The 19043-nt window shown below is 42.2% G+C and overlaps 1 long non-coding RNA gene across 1 annotated transcript; it reads left to right on the top strand.

Annotated features, from left to right (window-relative positions):
- Window positions 1-1607: 1607 nt before the first annotated feature.
- Window positions 1608-17545, top strand: LOC127536408 (uncharacterized). Its single transcript, XR_007945406.1, has 2 exons — window positions 1608-16096; window positions 16246-17545. It is a non-coding gene; the product is annotated as an uncharacterized LOC127536408 (long non-coding RNA).
- The last annotated feature ends 1498 nt before the right edge of the window (window positions 17546-19043 follow it).

The following is a 19043-nucleotide window of genomic DNA, read 5'->3' as shown; positions in this document are numbered from 1 at the left end:
CAGTAGCAATCCCAAAAATGTATGTTACTTTCTGTTGTTTTATTCAACTGTAACATGTTCTTCCACTTTAAAAGGAAAAGTTGATCCTCTTTTCCACAGATGCTGGGATGTTGCTGCTCCAGTAGCTTATGTTGGTCATAATATTCACGGTGACAGATATTGCTGGGTAACTGATATCACTGAGACACTTCACTGTCTTTGTTTTCTCTCCTCTTGTGCTACTTTTACAGTCCATTTCCAGGTTAGCAGTAATCCCATAATGGTCACATTTACTCTTTTTCATTGCTCTGTGCACATGGCATGAATACTTCCTGAGTGGGGGAAACTAAGTTCAACTCTTCAGTTTGGTGTTTGATTTACATTTCAGAGGAGAAAGCTGAAATCAAGCTTAATGTGCAGCTTTTGTCTGTGAGCCATGCAGCTCTCTGTTGTTTTCATATGACTAAATGATGCCTCTCAGAGCTGTCAGCATCTCAAGCAGAGGATGTTATTACGGCAGCCTTTTTCCTCTGATCTTCCGCTGTCTCTGCTTGTTATCCAGTAGCTCCTTCATCACTCCAACAGCCCCATCATCACAGCACAGAGCTGCTGTGGAGGAGAGCAGCAGGCCGTGAACGCTGCCACTAATGTTTCTGTGTCGTGAGGTTACGGCGCTTATAGGGCACAGTATGCATAACTCATCGACGCCGATGGTGGAAACGCAGCTCCTACTGAAGCAGGGTGACAGGCTGACCGGCCGGGACGATGATGTGATTACAGCGTGTGCATCACAGCCGATCTGTTGTCATTAACATTTTACACTCCTCTTTGTAACGTCAGTGTAGCGCAGCTTTATCGCCCGTGGCCTGGGCCGGCCTGCAACCCTGCCAGCCCTGTTCAGGATCACTGCTAATGAGAGGAGGATGTTTGAAAACTCACTTCATGGTACCAAAAAGGAGGAAGCGTTTCATTTTCCCACAACAGCTGTCTGTTTGACTTTGCACACCATCACTCACACCTTTCTCATCTCCTTCACTAATTAAAGTTGGGTTTACCTGATGTTTGTGAAGGTAAATTAGCTTACAATCTGCTGTACCTGACTTTCAAAGAGTTTATAAGGCATATAGACACTGAAATACCATCATTATGTTACACACATACACATTATATGGTTTTTAACCCGTTAACATTAAAGATGTGACTGATCTTGCTGTGTTTAGATGCTGAGTATTGTTCAGCGCGGTTTTTGAGATAGAAGAAAAGCAGTGTCTCTTAGTTAAAGTTGTTTATTCTGCAATGTAAAATTAAGCTTGGACTCAAGGACCACAGTCAGCAAAATGTTAATCTGTAGGCGTCTTCCCAGGAATGAATCAAGTCCACAGTTTAACATCAGTAACAGGACTTTTTCCAAAATAAATAGCATCAGGTGGTGTCGACTATAACAATCAGGCTATCAGAAGCTGTTTTATATCAGCTTGTTAACAGCTTACTACACTGTTTGCACGTAAAAACCAGATGAATGTTAATGTTTCAGCTGTATCTGTTGCAGTCTGTGCTCTGTTAAATATCAAGCTCTTCTTAAGTTGAGTTCTTGTTACTCCTTTGTCATATTTAAATAACATGTGATAGCGATAGCCAAACACATTAAAACATATTTTTCTAGAATTGTTGGATACAGATAAAACCACAACTAAAATTCAATTTATTGTCAGTGAGAGATCACTGATCAATGCCACAGACAAACTTCATTCAAAAGGAAATCCTACTTTTAATACAGTACTGACTTACATCATAATCACATGTCTAATTATATCATGGTCTCACAAATGAACTTGTATTTTTAAATTGTGTGATATTAAAATATATTTAGTGATTATGGCAGGAATGTGACAAAAATCCCTCATGTCAGCATAACTGGGGTTAGGTGTTCTCTAACAGTAGCTACACTGCATACAAATATAAAAGCCAAAGAACAAAATGTGTTTTTGGACAGATCTTTATCAGACGCCTGCAGGTCCAGCAGGTGGAACGTTAAACTGAAGGAGACCTGGCTGGATTAAACCAACAGCAGCACTGAGCTCGCTCTGCTTCTTCCATCAAATCAAAGAGATATTTGTGGAGAAACAATGCCCCACGGACATGGTTTCAGAACTTTTTCTGCTTTGGCTGCAATCCAGATATTTCTGATTTACAAGGATTCATCTGAAATAAATGAATTTTTGACAAACGGTGTCTCTGCGGGGCAGAGAATAAATAGAAGTTGAGAGGAAGATAAGGGGGAGGGAGAAGGCATCAGGAGAAATGGCACATTCTGTGTCAGTTCATCCATTCTGAAGACTGAGAACGCAGTGACTTTGCCACACATCTTTGTGAGTTTTAAACTCACACCTGCTCTGACTGCCCACTCAGACTCTAAACCACAGGACCAGTTGTCACATCAAGTTTTCTGTTCCTGTTTATCCCCACATTGCTGGAGGGATTTGTGAGAGAGCATGATAGAGTAATCCTTCCTGAGCTTCTCTTGTTGTATACCCCAGTGAATCACAAGAATTTGGCTTTATCACAACAGATTGCATTTTCAACCCAAAATGCCAAACAGTGACAATGAAGCAGTAAGAAAGGTCTGGGTTTGATCCTGCAAAGAAGTATGGAATATGTGAGCTGCTATGTATAATGGGCAGCACTTTACAAAAGCTAAGTGAGTTTTTATCCCTCTCATCTGGGATTGGCTCATGGAGGCAGGGGTAACCGGAGAGATGTTAATTGGCCAAAGCGTTGGCTTGTGGACGGTAATAGAGGTATGATCAAGTACTATCTGATATCTACATATGAAGCTCATGTTACACAGCACTTTAAGAGTGCTGCGTGTCATCTGTCTGAGCCGAGTCTGAAGCCTGGTTCATTATTCTCCAGCACTGCTGCCAGACGGCTTTGCCTTGGCATGGAGACTCGTCTCATTTCATACAGAGAATAGAAAATGACAAGATGGAGAGCAAAGAGGCGGAACGACGCACTTGACAACTGCGGGCCGAGATTGTAACAGGAGAAATATGAATGTAAGTATTTCCACGTTCACTAAGGCCTCCTGGGAGAAAGGCTCCATCTGAGGTATTTTCCACATGTAGCCTATGGAACGAAGCTAGAAACTGAAAGGAGGTGGTAAAGAGTCCAACTTCATGCTGCATACATCAATTCATAATACTGTTGGTAAAATAGTAAAAATAGTTTAAAATAAGCACGGCTTATAATTTCCTATTAGCATCACATCAGTTGGTTATAAAAGAAAGCAAAAACTAATAGAAATGGCTCATTTTGTGTCTCTTAGTATGAATCTAATGATGTATATCATGTTTGTCCCACAAAAAAGCATCCATTTTTCTCGCTGTGAAGCCCATGTCTGTTTTCCTGGAGAGTCTGTCCGTCCACACATCACTGAAGCAAACAAGGTGACTTCAGTTATAAGTTACCTGAAAATACTCACAGCAGACACTTCATCAGGATCAGACTTTTCACTCAGTTACCCAGCTCGCTTTTCTCTTAAAACTCCACCAGCCAGCTGAGGATGTTCTAAGGAGACCTGGATACTGGACTTAAAGATGGTGGACAGCTCGGTGTAGAATGGTCTGACTGCACCTCACTGTTATTCTCACATGGGGAAATAAATAAAACAGTCTGCAGTGTGTTTGTAGCTCTTTAAACCAGTCACAGTCATCATCTCAGGTGGAGCTAAAAACAGAATGCAGCAGCAGTGTTCAAACCAAAATGACAGGAAAGTGTTGTAGTGGAACATTTGCTCACAGGAAGGAGAACACTACTAGTAAAGGATAGAATTTACTTTCAAGTTCATGTCTCTTGTCATTGAAAACCTGTTAAAGTGGTCTGCAAATTTATTCTAGGCCTTTTTTTTTTACAATAAAAAGGGAAATAAAATTACTCTAATGCAACAAGTAATACAATAACAAGACACAAAAATTTGGAGTGTAAAAACAAAGATTTTCTGGTAAAACTTAATGCACACCCTCTTTGCTAACACTAAAGGAAATAGGTAAATAATGAAAGTTTTCAGAAATAAATTTTGTGCTATTCTGAACATTTCACTAAACACTGATCAGGAAGAACATTACGACCACCTGTCCATTATTGTGTTGGTCTCCTTCATGCTTCTAAATCTCCTCTGAGGTTCATGGACTCAGGACTTCTGGAGATGTTCTGTCGCATCAGGATGGTTCTGGTGGATTCTGTGGGTCCTGTGGGTTGCAGGATGGGACCTACCTAGATCAGGCTGATCCTGGACCATCCTACAAACGCTCAACAAGATCTGGATCTGAGGAGTGTGGAACCTGGGAGAACCTTAGTTCTGTCGTCTTCTTAGGACCATTCCTGAGCAGTTTTTGTGGTGTGTTGGGGTGCATTGTCCTGCTGAGGGTGGAAACTGGCATCAAGGACAGCTGCTGTCATGGCGCTGGATGGTTGCTTGACCTGCAGTGTTCAGGTAGTGGAACATGACAGACATCCACATGAATGTCAGGACTCATTGCACTAGAACAAGATGATCGATCTGATTCACTTCACCTATGTTGTGGCTGATCCATGAATGTTTTAATGTCTTATTTCACATTAGATCAATTACACAAAGAAGAAGTAGTTTAATGTTAAACCAGCTTCTGCAGCTGGCACAGACTACTCTCAGAAAGGTCTACATGGAACCATTTTATGAGCTTCATTTCAAAGAACCTTTGGGATGTTTTGTTGCTGAAGAAGTTGGTGCTTTGCAGAACATCTTGAGTGTGCTGAAGACATACTAAATTATAGAATCCTTAAAACTGCTTATTCTTTTGTGTAAAATAATCTGTGTTAACATACACTACCGGTCAAAAGTTTTAGAACAGCCCAATTTTTTTCCAGTTTTTGTTTTGGAAATTCTGCATGTTAATGTTTCATTGTCCTCTGAAATGGAAGTATAGAATAAATAAACAAATTAAGTTAAAAAAAAAGCAATTTAGAAACCAAAATGTGCTCTGAACTTTTATAACTGTCTTTTCCTCATCATTTTATAACTACCCACTACTTTCTGCAGTACTTCCTGTTCTGATAATGTTCTGGAGGGTTCCATGGTGGGTTCCAGCATGACTTTCTGCAGACAGAGGGGGCTGGAAGGGATCTAGAAAAGTTGGGACTCCTGTAGGATTTGGCAGCTCCAGCTTTCAAGGCTTCATCAACCTCCATTATCGCACAACAGCTTTAAGTTGTGAACCCCTTTCTGTTCCCTGAAAAACACCTTTTTTTGTATAATTTTGAAATATACATTATTTTTCAGTTTTGGGTAACCTTACCTTTTTAACCTCTGGAAGTTCACCACTTACCTTTGTTTCATTTCAAGATATTCATTGGACTTGAACTGCTTGACTTTCAATATTAAAGGCATTAGAGGAGATTTAATTTCCTACGACTATGAACTTAGCATGCGCACATACAACCTCTCCCTCACCCCCCTCTAACCTCCCCCCTCTTAACATTTACGAAGAAACGCCCCCCTCCAGAAACTTGCGTAGGATTCGTGAAGTTGCCTACAGCCGCAGTATAATACAATAATACATTTTACCTGTCCAGAAGGAATTTAGCAACCAAGGCATCTGTCTTTAGGTCCATTTGTTGCTTGAGCTGACGCCATCGCCCAAATGACTCGCCAATAATCCCTTTTGTTTTTGGATTCTCACGATCCAGTTGTCTTTTATTTTCTCTGACCTTAAAAAAAGCCTTTCTTTTACGGCTGGGTCCCCCTGGATCTTTATCTGCCATTATGTAAAAAAAGATGAGCAAAACAAGTCGCCAGCTAACTACGAAGCTATAGACCTTTTCGCAGTGACGTCAGAGTCGGGGACACGTGACCATACCTTCCTTAGCAACGCACGCCGCCATTTTAAGAGGGGGCAACAAAGTCATTAGCAACCATGATTTGACCGCCGAAACCACGCGGTTTTGACCCGGAGAAAAACGTCTGGTGATTATTTCGGAAATCTTGAGCCAAAAGCCAAGCTACGGTATAAAGAAAAATTAGAACTGGTTGGTTTGCAGTCATGTCCGTACCAAATTCCTCTGGTTTCATGGGAAAACGACCCTACTACGTGTCCAGATCTTCATTGGCACTCCATTTACGAGTACCTTATCAACAGCCCAGGCATCCACACAATGGAGAAGATGAAGACTTATAAAAGCCTGGACTCATACGTTTTCTTTGAGGTATGCTTATATTTATACGTTTTTGTGCATACAGGTCAATGTCAGAATGATAAATGCCTTGTAAGATACGGCTACACCAGCTCCGCTATGCTAAGCTAATGTTAAGCTAACGGGGTGAGCCATTACACCTTTTAATTTCAAGTGGAAGTAGTGTATGTATATTCGTTAGATGTGCATTATCAAAACTAAGAGTCAGATACCTGTAAATGAGCTCTACCCACCCTAGGCCCAAGGGTATGAGGTGCTAACAATAATGAGGACAATGCTGCTGATTACAGCATAGTAGTTAGCAGAACGAAAGGGAGGAGAGAAGGTTTAAAAATAGCAGTGTGAGTAGAAAGACCCCTGACTTTTTGTGGGAAGCACAGCTAGCACTAGCCTAAGCTAAGTAGCTAGCCCTCAACATTTCAGATAATTATAGACATCATAAGCTGCAGTCAATTCCAGCCACTTTCAGTACAAAAAAATCGGTAATATTCTATTTGTAAATAAAAATATGACGAGAAATACAGGGAATATTGGACGTGCATCGCGAGGTGCATTTCCTTGAAAACGACCTATTCGTGGATTATATACCGACTTCAAGACATGTTTTGGACAAAATATGTTACTGGCTTGTTTCGTCTGGATGTCCAAGGTTGGATTATGGCCGTTTTTTGTGGAATCTTTTTTTCTGTGTGTAATAATGAACCCGGAAATGTGAGTCGCGCTGTGTATGTTGAAGCCGTGTACAGAGAAAGGATGGATGGATATTCGTTTTTGTCGGACAAATGTGTTTATATTACCCGCTGTGGTAATCACATCTGAAAGTGGTTTATATCAGCGGATTCATGAGAATCTAAGCTTTCCATTGGCGTATAGTGTTTGTATAATCGTGTTTGCAGTTTCAGACATTTAGCAAATTGCTTATGCAGATTTCAAAGTGTACCGCGGGTGGGACACTGAAGCGCAACGGGTTATTAATTAATAATTTCAGAAAATCAGTTAAGGGTTAATAATTGCATGAAACACAACATACCATTGACGAAATGCTGACTGCAAACATAGGACCATTTTGACTGTGGGCTCCATGTGGTTCCATTATTGTTAATCCGCCTCAATGCTTTGAGCCATAAACTCCTTTTCTGGCCCTTTTCAGTCGGAATCCTGTAAAAGGAAATGTTCTTGTTGCTCCATGACTGAGAACTACAGCCAAAAACAGCGCAGGTTTTGGGCATATCTGCTTTTGGTCGTTCAAATCGGGAGGGAAACGTGGGAAAGTAATGGTCGTCAAGGCAAAGCATACCCCTCTTAAAATGGCGGAATCGCGTTGCTAGGGCCGGTGACCGGCGGTGACGTTCGATGATGACGTTTCGGAAAAAGGTCTGTACCAAAGCAACACATACAGAAAACACGTAAGTCCAAGGCGTACGTAATCTACGTAACTAGGCCTGAGCCGGAAGATTTTTGATTGACAGGAAAGGGAGCAAACCAAACGCCTCGGTCCGAGCGCGTTGATTGGCTGATGTTTTTCAGGTCCTGCCATGTCCACAGCTATTTTTTTTTTTATTCTTTTAGAAACCATACATACAAGTCCACTAAAGGTCAGTATATTCATTTTATGTGAATCAGACAAATTAAACAACAAAAACATCCTCCATAATGCCTTTAAACTGGTAAAATTGTGGCGGTCTAAGACTTTTGACCGGTAGAGTAGCTATTTTTGTTCGTGTGTTAATGTTAGCTTGGCAGTTAAAACACTATAGCTAAAGTTCCAACAGTTTGTGATACTGCATCAGAGCACAGTATCACCTATACGTTTGAGGGCCCGGAATAACTTTGGGCTGTTTCAGCTGTACCCTCCTGAATCGTTCTGTCTGATGGAATAATCCCACATAAATATAATGTAAGTTGAGCTTTAACACAGACATGCAAAGAGGAAGAAGAACATTTATTTGTAACCTCAGTGTACAGAGTGCAGGTTATCCAGGCTGGCTGCCTCGTGTAAAGAACCATGAAGAATCAGATCATTTTCAGCAGCAACAACTTTTCTGTGTGAGAGCTGAAGGAACGTCCACTTTAACACCTCTTGTACCAACAGATTAATGGCAGGAACACAGCTTCCATATTCTGTGTGGACCTTGTTATGCTGTTTCTTCAAGGCCTGCTGAGCTTTCCAATTTGGAGGGGAAAAAATGACATGTTTTTAAATGGGGGTTTTGCACCATATGACCTTGTAGCAGCATTGCAGGGCAGCGTGATGGAGCTCCTCCCGGCCGTCTCTGCTCCCGCTGGCTTGCTGCTGTGTTGCTGAGGTCATTACTCACTGTGACACCCTCCGCTGATCTACATCATATTACCAAGCGTTTAATATTGTTCCCCGCTGACCATGTGGCCTCACAAAACAACCACCGAGAGGAGGCGGCACTAAATACATCATCACAATTGTTTAAGTGCTTCCCGCTGCAAACCCCTCTCGCTGCTGTGCTTCATCTGCAGAACTTCTTTACATTTTTGCTTTAAAACTTTGGATGACATTCTGGTTGATTAGATATTGATCATCTCCTCTGAAACACTTCTGGAAAATGCACAGTCTATGCAAGCAAAATCTTTTTATATTTTCCCTCCTGTGGTGTGAAATGGTCAAAGCTCAGCGTGATAATGCTGGGCTACAGTACATCATACGCTGTTTTTCCTCTTCTATTGTCATCAGTTTTCCTCAACACCTCACATGGAGAAATTGGAAAGAAAGCGCACACACAGATACTGAATGCTGATTTTCCATCCAGACCTGAAGCTGCTGTGTTCCTCTGCTCATCCCAAAGGTGATTCATTCCTCTCTTGGAGGTGCTACATGCCTCAGATTATATAAGAACCACTTCTGCTTTACCCAAACTGTGTCACTAAGCTATCACGCTTTATTTGGACATGACGGTAAAAAATGAGCACTTGGGAGTGGCGCTGTGTTAAATGCAGAGATGAAGCACACAGACAGCATTTATTGGCTGCATATTTGCCACTTTTGAAACATCACTGTATTCCTTTTTAATTGATTTTTTTCCGTTTTTTGCTACTTTTATTTTGAATGCTGTTGTGATGCTTTTCTTGGCCGATGTAAAGCATTCTTTGGATCGTGTCCGTTCAGAAATTTAACATGTGCCTGTTGCTGAGGATGGCTGGAAAATCTGCAGTTTGTTCCTTTGAGTCGCCCTTAAAGTCCAACTACAATAACCTCTAATGTTTAATGTTTTCTTCACACTCTTTAACTTGTACAAAAACTAAAATATAAAAATGATAACGTGGTTTTTCAGGTTTTTGGTTGGGTTCAGTCACTTCCTTTAATCTTGCTGAACTAATTCAGATCATATCAAATCACAGTAGAGTCAAAGAAAACAATCTCACCACACGATCTATTTAGTGGATACTTTAGAGCCTTTCATCAGATCACAAGAACGTCTACAGCATTATAATGAAACTGCAGACGTCCATATTTCCATGTTTCCAAGTACTTTTCTGAAGACGGTGTACTTTCTGTGTTCACAAGTACGGAAAGGTCTGCAGGTGACATCAATGTTGTCGTCTCCTCGTGTCTATAAGAACCTACGCTGCCTCTCTGCAGGTGTCCATGTGTAGGCTGATATTTGCATTACAAGGCCAGCAGTAGTGTGCATAAGCAGAATATAAAGATGCTGATCTACTGCACATGTATGGAACAAAGACCTCCAAAGTGGACTACAAAGTGGTATAAAGCCTTGATTCTACTCCCATGCTGACAGAGGCGTAGCTGCTTTCTGGTCTGCTGGGTGGTCACAGGAAGTCAGCATCTACAGTATGTAGAGCAGCCGCTTTGTGGACACAAACTTCAAATGACTTGGAAACATCCATAGAAGGCTCCTTGTGGACTCTCTCAGCCTTGAGAAGATGAATTTCCGTTGTCCAGATACTGTTGGACCCTCATGTTCTGACAGATAGGGAATGAATAACATTGACCTTACATGTACTCCCTCACATGGATGGCTGTAGAAACCATTAATCTGTTGCCATTACTTTTTCTGTTCTGCTTGGAGGACATATACACACACAGATGATCAGATCTAGAGAAGATAAGACTTCTAAGTCTATTTTGTGACATGATCACGTCACACTATACTGACCCTGTTGAGAAACTACTTTCCAGCTGCTCTTTCTAACATCAAGAATTACCATTGAACCTTGGCTTTTTGGCCTCAGATGAAGTCTTTGAAGTGGTCAGAAAAAGAAGTGAACTTTCAGTGACTGCTGGGAAACTGTCTACTCATGACGGTTATGTGATATGACTGAAAACTCCAGATGACTTTCTAAAGTGGGTTTGGTGGTGAGACATGGAGCCTTGGAGTCGAAGGATGACTAAAATGGACCAAAACTCACTTAGAATGTGAATGAAAAGTTTAAAAAAATGCTTCAAAAACTAAATAATCCAACACCAAACCACGCAACTCAGATTAGTTTAATCTTTACACTAGTGCACACCATTATTTTCACTTCATTCAAAGTCAAGTCAAAGTCAAAGTCAGCTTTACTGTCAATTCTTCAGTATGTACATGACATACCAGGAATCAAAATTACGTTACTCTCTCTTTGTGCAACAGTAGACATTAAATAAACACTTAGAAGGTTCTGAGATAAAAGAAATAGTATAAATTTAGAAATCTAACGTGCAAAATAAGATATAAAAGGCAAAAACTACGTAAATTAAGAACTCGAGAGCAAAAAACAGGTAAACTAAGAACAAGGAAGCAGAACTAGAACCAAGCAGCAACTAAGAACTAAGAACTGCAGAACTGAGTGAAATGTAAACACGACCATGAGATAAAGTGGAGGATTTAGTGCAGAATATTCAGAACAGTGTAAATGAGTAACAGGAGTCCAAGAAGTGCAAATATGCTGGTTATTGACCACAGATTGTGTATGTGGGGGAAGGGGGTGGTAGAGAGGGCAGAGAGGGGAGAGAGTTCAGTTTTCTGACAGCCTGGTGGATGAAGCTGTTGTTCAGTCGGCTGGTCCTCAGACTCTTCAGTCTCCTCCCTGATGGCAGCAGGCTGAAGAGGTTGTGGGACGGCTGTGTGGGGTCACCAGTGCTGAGTGCTTTGTGAGTGAGGCGGGTGCTGTAGATGTCCTGGAGGGAGGGGAGAGAGACACCGACGATCCTTTCTGCTGCTTTCATGATGCGCTGGAGGGTCCTGCAGCAGGAGGAGGTGCAGGAGGTGTACCACGCTGTGATGCTGCTGGACGGGATGCTCTCCATGGTGTCTCTATAGAAGGTGGACATGATGGAGGCCGGGGCACTGGCTCTTCTCAGCTTACGCAGGAAGTAGAGACGTTGTTGGTCCTTCCTGACCAGTGATGTTGTGATTCTGGTCCCGTAGAGATTTTCTGAGACGTACACACCCAGGAACTTGGTGCTGCTCACCCTCTCCACAGCCGCACCGTTGATGTTGAGAGGAGCATGCTGGGTGTGTCCTCACCTGAAGTCAACAACAATCTCCTTTGTCTTCTTCACGTTCAGAGAGGTTGTTGGTGCTGCACCACCTGGCCAGGTTGCTCACCTCACGCCTGTACTGTCTCATCCCTGTTGCTGATGAGACCCACCACAGACGTTATGAAAAGATTGGAGCTGTGTGTCGGTGTGCAGTCATGGGTCAGCAGAGTGAAAAGCAGAGGGCTCAGCACACATCCTTGGGGGACCCCGTGTTCAGGATGATGGTGCTCAATGTCTTACTGCCGACCTGTACTGCCTGTGGTCTCCCTGTCAGGAACTCCAGCAGCCAGTTGCACAGTGAAAGAAATTCAAACACCTGCCAGTGGATATAGTAGGGCAACTCAAAGCTGTTTGGATCTGATAAAGAACCAGTATAAACACATCGATGGTGTAACTGGGCTGTAGAGCAACATGTTACCAGGAGACCAGGGCTTAAAGACGGGGTCCTGATCAGGTTTCCAGACTATCAAACCCAAACAGATGGTCAATTAAAGATAGTTTCCTCTCGTTTTCTACCTCATTGATGTCAGTGTTCTCTGCAAACGCAGCGTTAATTCATCCAAGTGATAGTTTGACCATTAATACCCCTCTTTATGTAGGTATGTATAGAACCAGGTTCCAACCAGACAAAAATGTAATAACTAGGATCCCACATTATACACTACCCGTACAAAAAAAATAGTTGTACACTAATATTTTGTTGGACCTCCTTTAGCTTTGAGTACAACACTCATTCACTGTGGCATCGTTTCAATAAGCTTCTGCAATGTCACAGCATTTATTTCTGTTCGGAGTTGCATTCATTTTCTACCAAGATCTTCTATCGATGATGGGAGAGTTGGACCGCTGCACAAATCTTCTCCAGAACATCCCAAAGGTTCTCAGTGGGGCTGAGGTCTGGACTCTGTGGAGGACAATCCATGTGATGCTCCCTGATCCACTCATTCTCAGTGTGACTCCATGAATCCTGACATCGTCATCTTGGAACATGAAGAAAACCTCCACTGATGGAAAGACCTGCTCATTCAGTATCTTCAGGTATCAGCTGCCCTCATTCTTTGGGAACATAACGTTGGTGAACCTGACCAACCTCAGATCATAGCCCTAACCTCCACAGGCTGGCAGAAACCAGCCATGATGAGGGCATCACTTCACCTGCCTCTCTTCTTACCCTGATGCCAGGGTAAATCTGGCCTCATCAGACCACATTTGTTCCTGAAGATAATGGTTCTCCACTATCCTTCAGGTTCTAACGATGTGTTGGACGGTTCTTAACCTGATTTTAGTAGTTTCATCTCCTTAGTTGTTTTCTTTGCTTGATGCAGGCCAATAATTTGACTCTTCAGAGACAGATTACCATCCTTTCCATGACCACAGGATATGTCTTCCACCATGGTTGTTTATGGTAAATGGTTGTATTTATATAGCGCTTTTATCCAAAGCGCTTTACATGATATGTCACATTTACCCATTCACACACACATTCACACACTGATGGCGGGAGCTGCCATGCAAGGTGCTAACCACAACCCATCAGGAGCAATTAGGGGTTAGGTGTCTTGCTCAGGGACACCTTAACATGGGCACGACGGGCCGAGGATCGAACCGGCAACCTTCCAGTTACAAGACGGCCACTCTACCCACTCAGCCATGCCGCCCCATGTTTAAGAAATGAGAAGCTCCTCACTGCAGAAGCTAGGGTTGAAGAAGTTGTGTCATCACTGCAGTAATTATGTTTGCTTAGTTAAATCAGTTGGTGACTTTTTTTTTTGGACAGGCAGTGTATGTTGTCAGCACCCCTACCAGGATATCAACTAATTTAGAAACACAATTTACAGTAAAGACAATTCAACACCTGTTGAAGAGCAAAACAGCGCTTGATGGTTGAGTCCTGCACTAGAAATACATTCATACTCAATGAATCAGTCTCAGTAGTTTAGGAGATAACAAAAAGACTTCCCCTCTGGTACAGATGTTACAAGAAGCAGGTCTGGTTTCAAGTTTGACTTCACAGGGAACATATGGAAGGAAAAAACCAAACTCCTTTTGAGACTGCCCATTGATCAGCGACGCTATCGAACGCAGAAACGTTGACTCAACATTTTATCAACCTTGCGCTTTCTGTATAATTTCGACGTTAGGTCTCAACATAGATTCAACATTGATTCACCCATAGTTTGCTATCTGGGTCACTTCTTTTTGTTCTCAGTTTTCCCTTGGACTAAACACCAGATTTAATTACTCAGCTGCTCGACTGCAGTAAATTCTCAGAGACACTACTGGATGCTGATCTTCAGCTTAAAGCATGCAGCAGAGCTTCTGATCAACCAGGACACAGGAACATTTAAATACTCACAGAACGCTGATTATCAAGAACTTTATGCTTTCTTGGATAGAGAAATCTTGAAAAATGCAGATTTTGTGATGTTAAAAAAAAGGAATGAAATGACATATTTTTGAGATTATTAAATCTGTTCTCAGAAGTCTTCCAAGAGTAAAAGGTCACACAGGAAAGGTCAGTATATTATTAACATTTTACCTCCTCAACTATCACGCAGTTACTCAACATTCTGTAAAATCAAACCTCACATGACTCTCAGTGCTGGCAAATCTGCAGATAAAGGTCACTCTCTGTATGTATTTTGACATTTTACATGCATCATGTGAAGTTTTTCTCTTTTTTGTGGCTGTTTTAGCAGCATTTGCCTCCTTATCTCCACCATCTCTGCATTCCAACTGCTTCTGTCCCTCAAGCACATGTGGCAGATGCTGCGTGGCCGAACTCGCTGGAGAGGCCGCGGCGCTGTCAGCTCAGATCCGTCTTCGTTTAGGAGGTCGCTTGTTCATTAAGCCCGGCGTGGCTCAACAGGAGGCCGGCTTCAACAACATGCCAATGTACGGCATCATAAATCCACATTAGAGAAGAACGAGGCATCTCATGGCAGGCTGCGGCTTGATGACAAACAGTCCAGGCCGTCGACGCTCAACACACACATAAAGACCTGACATAAGCGTTATCTTACAGCCTTCAGGAGCAATGGTGGTGATAAGAATTAAGAATTTCTGTTGTTAAAAATCTTTATCTTCAAAGCGTGCTCCACATTTCTGCCATTTACATACTGTGGTTTTTTTTCAGAGGGAAAGGTCAGTGGCTGGGGCGACTTGCCAGGTGTTTGTGGAACAGCAGACCAGTGTGGTTCGCTGAATGTAATTACGGCACTCTGGCAATCCGATAACCTGCCAGTCTGTCTCTCAACACGAGGAAAGTGCACCGGCATATTAAATGTGGCTCAACAAACATGGTTGTGAGCAGGGAACAGGGTCTAGAGCAGTGATCATCAACTGGCGGCCCGCGGGCCGAATCCGGCCCGCCGAACCGTCCAATCCGGCCCGCGACTGGATTCCAAAATTGTGAGGATCAAAGAGAAAATATCATGTGGTCCACACTATTAAAGCAGTCAGTCCAGTCATTATTAAAGGATCTGTTTTCCACATCAACTTTTCGTTTCGTGGCCTTAGAGAGTGCCATTTTACCCGTGTTAAGAGGCCTTTTCCTGTCACTTCTGCGGTGCTTCTTTTTCAAGTGCTCTGTGAATAAAGTTGACTTGAGATGAGGCCAAATATCTCTATCACTCCTAGTGGTTGACTGTGGTACAGGTGATAGGAGCACTGACTCATAAAGGCTAAAAATGCCTTCAGTTTTGTAATGAAATGGAAAAAATATAAAAAATAAACATCAAATAATAATGTTATGCCAAAATTCGATTTTTATTTAATTTTTGTTTGAGGGTCCGGCCCCCAAAGTGACTGTCCGGTAAAATTCTGGCCCTCTGGCAAATATAGTTGGTGACCCCTGGTCTAGAGATTGTGGTCTTCAGTCGTCCAGACTCTGGATGGATATAATCAACCCAACTTAAAAAATCTGGGTGGGATTTTTGACAGTGCTTTTAAATTTGAAAAACAGATCAGTTCTGTTGCTGGAACTGGCTTCTTCATTTGAGACTGTTGGCCAAAGTGAAGCCCTATCTGTCCCACAATGACTTTAACACATCTAGGATAGACTAATGTGACTCTCTCCATGTCAGTCTTGATCAGATGTCTCTTCATCAGCTCCAGTTGGTACAAAATGCTGCTGCTTCTAACAGACAAAGAAACAGGAGACCATCGCTCCACTTTTAGCCTTCCTCCACTGACTTCCTGTCTGCTGCAGGATTGTTTTTAAGGTTTTATAGCTTGTTTTTAAGGTGTGAAATGGGTTGGCAACTTCATATTTATTCAAGTTTTTACATGTCTATGTTCCAGTTTTATCTCTGAGGTCGACCAAGCAGATGGTCCATAAGCCTTAGATGCTCCAGTGATTGGATCTCCACTCTTCCATAAGTGGGTCAAAAATAACCTGTATAAGAATCAATGTGTTTTTATGCCATTTTGGTGCAGAATAATCATTTGTAGTATTGTTTGTATTATATTATTGTCCACGCAAGAATGATTTCATGTTTGAAATCTGTTTATTTTTCACTTTGTAACAGATTTCGAACACTGTGATAATGGAAAAAGAAGAACATTACAAAGAACAGCAGCAGAAGAATGTCAGCATCCCATTTAGGAGACATTTTTCCACTCTTTTCCTCCAGCTGTTGCTGCTCTCCATCCCTCCAAGTTTGTGCATCATTTCTTGTATGATATTATCAGTGATAAAGAGCTTGGGGTAGTAATGCAAATGTTAGAATTCCATAAAAAGTATAAAAGGTAACTTAAAATTGAAATGGAATGGTATCAAAAGCAGGAAAGCCGCAGGTCCTGGTGGAATCGGCTCCAGACTTCTCAGAGACTGTGCAGACCAGCTCTGTCAGGTGCTGCTCTGCATCTTCAACCTGAGAAACCTCCAGAAATTCTCTGATGATGCAGCCATTGTTGGGTGTGTGTCTGATGGGGACGAGCTGGAGTACAGGACAGTCATCTCTGACTTTGTCGACTGGTGTGAGTGAAACCATCTGCAGCTCAACACCAGTAAGACGAAGGAGATGACCATCGACTTCTGCAGGAGGAGGACACCTCAGCCTGCACCGGTGAACATCCAGGGTTTGGACACTGAGATAGTGGACTCATACAAATACCTGGGTGTTCACCTCAACAACAAACTGGACTGGTAACACAACACAGAGGTCCTGTACAAGAAGGACCAAAGTCGTCTCCACCTGCTGAGGAGACTGAGGTCCTTTGGAGTGTGCAGGACTCTGCTCCGGACATTCTATGACTCTGTGGTAGCATCTGCTGTTTTCTATGCAGTGGTCTGCTGGGGAGCAGGGAGCTCTGAAAGGGACAGAAAGAGACTGAACAGACTGGTGAGGAGGACCGGTTCTGTGCTGGACTGTTCCCTGGACTCCATAGAGGAGGTGGGTGAGAGGAGGATGTTGGCAAAGCTCACATCCATCATGGACAACCCCTCTCACCCACTGCATGACACTGTGGAGTCTTTAAGTAGCTTTTTCAGCAGCAGACTGGGACATCCAATCTGTAAGAAGGAGCGCTATCACAGGTCATTCATTCCATCTGCTATAAGACTTTCTAACACCAGCATCACTGGCTGATGGTAACTTAAACTGGACTTTATCACATCATCCTTTATCATATAATCTGCACAGTTCTTTGAATTTTCTTTCACTCTACATTATTCCATAAGCCACTTTTTCCATCCTTCACTCTTGTGCATATTGTAAATATTATTATCATTATAACTATATTGTTGTTTATTGTTGCTCTTACTGTATGCTGTAACATGGGAAATTTACCCTGACATGGGGAGTAATAAAGGATTATCTTATCTTATGTTTTTTGAGGAATAGCTGGAATATTAAATCAATGATAGAAACTTTAATTGCAGGAAAATTACCTCATTGGGTCATTTTTTACCCACTTGTGCAGCTAAGGGTTAAAGTTCCCAGATCCAGACTCAGAAACAGAGGAGACCAGGCCTTTTCTGTATCTGCCAGTCTGTGGAACCTCTTACCTGCTGAAATCAGAACTGCTCGGTCTCTTGATACCTTCAAGTGCCTACTGAAGACATATGTACTCTCCAGCTTTGAATTGTAGTTGAGCGTTGACACCTTGATATATGTCATTGTTTGTCTTGCTCTGTACATTTCCTCACAGATTATGTTTTGTTTCTATTTTGAGCTTGTGCTATGTACACCCTCTGTCAAAAGTTTTAGGACACTATCTATTTCAAATAAAGTAGAACCTGTCCTACAACTTTTGACAGGGGGTGTATTTCATCATATGGATGTGATCAGGGCAGGACTCTGATCATACATGTAAAGTTTCAGGCAGATTGGAGCATGTTCAGGGCATTTACACAGCATTTGAAATTTCATGGTTAAGGATCAAAATTCCAGAGGCCGCCACGGACACGCCCTTTGACTTTGGAAAAAGATTTTAATAACTTTGGATCATTAAGGCCTCCTGTATGTACTGGCTGAATTTGAGGTGAATTGGAGTTTCCCCCTAGGAGGAGTTTGTTCTAGAAAAAAATGAAAAATGGGCAAAATCTGACATTCAACGCAAAATTGCTCACTTCCTGTTGGGTTTGGAATGTGGCTGTCACTGACTTTTTGTTCAGCCTGATGTGCTGCATATGTGTACCAAATTTGGTAGATACACCCCCTGTCAAAAGCTGTAGGACAGGTTCTACTTTATTTGAATGAGAAAGTGTCCTAAAACTTTTGACAGGGGGTGTAAATAAAGTTGACTTAGCTCTATGTACATAATGTGGCAGGTGTTTTGACTGTACATTTGAGAAGTTTCAGATTTTAAAATATGATTTATTGCTATAAAAATTCCTTTTGCAGTGCAGCTTTGCAAAAAAAAACCCTGTGTGTGAGGGTGTGTCCACCTAGTTCACAGGACTCAGTGGAAATTTCCCCAAAATGCTTTATTGAGGCCTCTTTGCATGTGTAATACTGCATGTGCATAATTAGCTAGCTACTGGTATCTTAATTATACTCATCTGTTCTGTGAAGCTCATGGACTTTTTCTTTTCATTCCTTGAATTCATCCTGAAGACAGCAGCTTCTCCTCCGGGCAGTAAACTGTACGGAGCCGCCGCCTTAACGGCAAAAGTCGGAGAATAAAAACCTCCTGTGAGCTGTAAAGTCACAGACTACATGACAGATTGTAACATAACTGGCTGCAGGCGTGCTCTCTGAGACGGGCTGTGATAAGTATCTTGTGTTTCAAAAGTGTTGCTGTAGACTTGCTGAGCTTCAGGAGACGGACACAGAAATGACATTTTGCACTTAAAAGAAGCAGCTTTCAGGATATGAAGCTG

This window comes from Acanthochromis polyacanthus, chromosome 12 (genome assembly GCF_021347895.1).
Source record: "Acanthochromis polyacanthus isolate Apoly-LR-REF ecotype Palm Island chromosome 12, KAUST_Apoly_ChrSc, whole genome shotgun sequence".
NCBI classification, from domain to species: Eukaryota; Metazoa; Chordata; class Actinopteri; family Pomacentridae; genus Acanthochromis; species Acanthochromis polyacanthus.
The sequence above is the reverse complement of the archived record's forward strand: the minus strand, read 5'-3'. Positions and strand labels throughout refer to the sequence as shown.